The 2877-nt window shown below is 54.6% G+C and overlaps 1 pseudogene; it reads right to left on the bottom strand.

The window, feature by feature from the left end:
• Window positions 1-2267: 2267 nt before the first annotated feature.
• Window positions 2268-2440, bottom strand: LOC139239264 (U2 spliceosomal RNA; annotated as a pseudogene).
• Between the last annotated feature and the right edge of the window lie 437 nt (window positions 2441-2877).

The raw sequence follows: 2877 nt of genomic DNA, 5'->3' as shown, positions 1-2877 counted from the left end.
TGGGGGGGGGGGGAAGTCCAGGACAAGGGGGACATCACCTTAAAAATCAGAGTTGTGCCATTCAGCAGAGGAGTTAGGAAACACGTCTTCACACAATGGGTGCGAGAAATGCAGAACTGTCTCCCACACAAACAGCAGATAGCCGCTCAATTAATCACTTAATATCTGAGATCGATAAACTTTTGCTAGCCAAGGGTATTAGAATCATCGAACGGTTACAGCACAGAAGGAGGCCATTCGGCCCATCGAACCCGTGCCGGCTCTCTGCAGGAGCACCTCAGCCAGTACCCCTCCCCCGCCCTTTCCCCGTAGCCCGGCTAATATTTTTCCTTCAGGTACGAATCCAGCTCCCTTTTGAAAGCCACGGTTGAGTCTGCCTCCAACGACCTCTCAGGCAGCGCATTCCAGATCCTAACCACTCGCTGCGTAAAAACGTTTTGCCTCGTGTCGCCTTTGGTTCTTCTGCCAATCACCTTAAAGGGTTGTGGAACCAAGGCGGGTGAGAGGAGTTAGGATACAGATCAGCCGTGATCTCATCAAATGGCGGAACGGGCTCGAGGGGCTGAATGGGCCTCCTCCTGTTCCTGTGTAACAGGCTCGAGGGGCTGAATGGCCTCCTGTTCCTGTGTCACAGGCTCGAGGGGCTGAATGGGCCTCCTCCTGTTCCTGTGTAACAGGCTCGAGGGGCTGAATGGGCCTCCTCCTGTTCCTGTGTAACAGGCTCGAGGGGCTGAATGGGCCTCCTCCTGTTCCTGTGTAACAGGCTCGAGGGGGCTGAATGGGCCTCCTGTTCCTGTGTAACAGGCTCGAGGGGCTGAATGGGCCTCCTCCTGTTCCTGTGTAACAGGCTCGAGGGGCTGAATGGGCCTCCTCCTGTTCCTGTGTAACAGGCTCGAGGGACTGAATGGGCCTCCTCCTGTTCCTGTGTAACAGGCTCGAGGGGCTGAACGGCCTCCTCCTGTTCCTGTGTAACAGGCTCGAGGGGCTGAATGGGCCACCTCCTGTTCCTGTGTAACAGGCTCGAGGGGCTGAATGGCCTCCTCCTGTTCCTGTGTAACAGGCTCGAGGGGCTGAATGGGCCTCCTCCTGTTCCTGTGTAACAGACTCGAGGGGCTGAATGGGCCTCCTGTTCCTGTGTAACAGGCTCGAGGGGCTGAATGGGCCTCCTCCTGTTCCTGTGTAACAGGCTCGAGGGGCTGAATGGCCTCCTGTTCCTGTGTAACATGCTCGAGGGGCTGAATGGGCCTCCTCCTGTTCCTGTGTAACAGGCTCGAGGGGCTGAATGGCCTCCTCCTGTTCCTGTGTAACAGACTCGAGGGGCTGAATGGGCCTCCTCCTGTTCCTGTGTAACAGGCTCGAGGGGCTGAATGGCCTCCTGTTCCTGTGTAACAGGTTCGAGGGGCTGAATGGCCTCCTGTTCCTGTGTAACATGCTCGAGGGGCTGAACGGCCTTCTCCTGCTTCGATGCTCCAGCTGAAAATAAATGCAAGTGATGATATTCATCTCTGCTCCACAAGAGGGCGACTCACATCACCAGAAGTAACGGAGATTAACTTTTGTAATGTCTACTCTCGGCCCACTGATTCTCACAGCTATCTGGATTATACTTTCTCCCAGCGGCTTCCTGTAAGGATTCCATTCCATTTTCCCAGTTTCTCCCTCTCTGTCGCATCTGCTCTGACGACGCCACCTTTCACATCAGTGCCTCTGACAGGTCTTCCCTTTTCCTCGGCCGAGGATTTCCCTCCGCCGTGGTTAGCATGGCCCTCGACCGTGCCCATTCTATTTCCCGCATCTCTGCTCTCTCCCCTGCCCCTCCCTCCCAGAACCATGACAGGGTTCCCCTTGTCCTCACCTTTCACCCCACCAGCCTCCACGTTCCACGGATCATCCTCCGCCATTTCCAGCACCTCCAGCGTGATCCCACCACCAATCACACCTTCCCCTCCCCTCCCCTCCCCTCTCAGCGTTCCGAAGGGACCGCTCCCTCCGCGACACCCTGGTCCATTCCGCAGTCACCCCCTCCCCCTCCCACGGCACCTTCCTGTGTGAGCGCAGGAGATGTAACACCTGCCCTTTTACCCCCTCCCTTCCCACTGTCAAGGGCCCCAAATACTCCTTCCAGGTGAAACAGCGATTTACTTGTACACCTTGCAATGTAATATTTTTTAAAATTTTATTTATGTCCAATTTCTTTCCAGATCAACTCTAACGCCAAAGATCACTTTGCGCCAATATATTTGATCTTAGGCCAAAAGGCCGAGAGGTGAAGTTGCACCGTTCCTGGAAACATTGCAATACCAGGTCGGTGCATGGAGTGGACGGGGCAAGCCCCTGATCCAGCTCCCTGTCCAAAAAACAATTTAATATCAGGTCCCCATAGGGGATATTAAACTGATAAGAACAGACTTGATCTTAGCCAAAAGGCCTTGCAATGTAGTATACTGTATTCGCTGCTCACGATGTGGTCTCCTGTACATTGGGGAGACTGAGCGTAGATTGGGTACCTGCTTTGCGGAGCACCTCCGTTCAGTCCGCATGCCTGACAGAGAGGAGTGTGTCAGGTGACCTCTGGGGGTTGGCCAAAGACTATAGTCAAAACATTATCCTCAAAAATCCTACGTTCACCAATTTACCATCGATTGCCTTGAAGGCAGCCTGTTACCATTTCAGTTCCTCTCCCCACCCTGATTATCCGGTCATTATCACATTGCTGTTTGTGGGAGCTTGCTGTGCGCAAATTGGCTGCCGCTTTTCCCACATTACAACAGAGCGCACTGGGTCCGTGCAGCAGAGCAGGTCTCCAGTCGTCCTGGTTCAACCCTTGCCACTGGACCAGGACCTCGCTCTGTCAAGCCCCGTGTGGTGGCTGGTGTG

This window comes from Pristiophorus japonicus, chromosome 26 (assembly GCF_044704955.1).
Source record: "Pristiophorus japonicus isolate sPriJap1 chromosome 26, sPriJap1.hap1, whole genome shotgun sequence".
NCBI lineage: Eukaryota > Metazoa > Chordata > Chondrichthyes > Pristiophoridae > Pristiophorus > Pristiophorus japonicus.
Note: the sequence above shows the minus strand (reverse complement) of the source record. Positions and strands in the feature narration are given on the sequence as shown.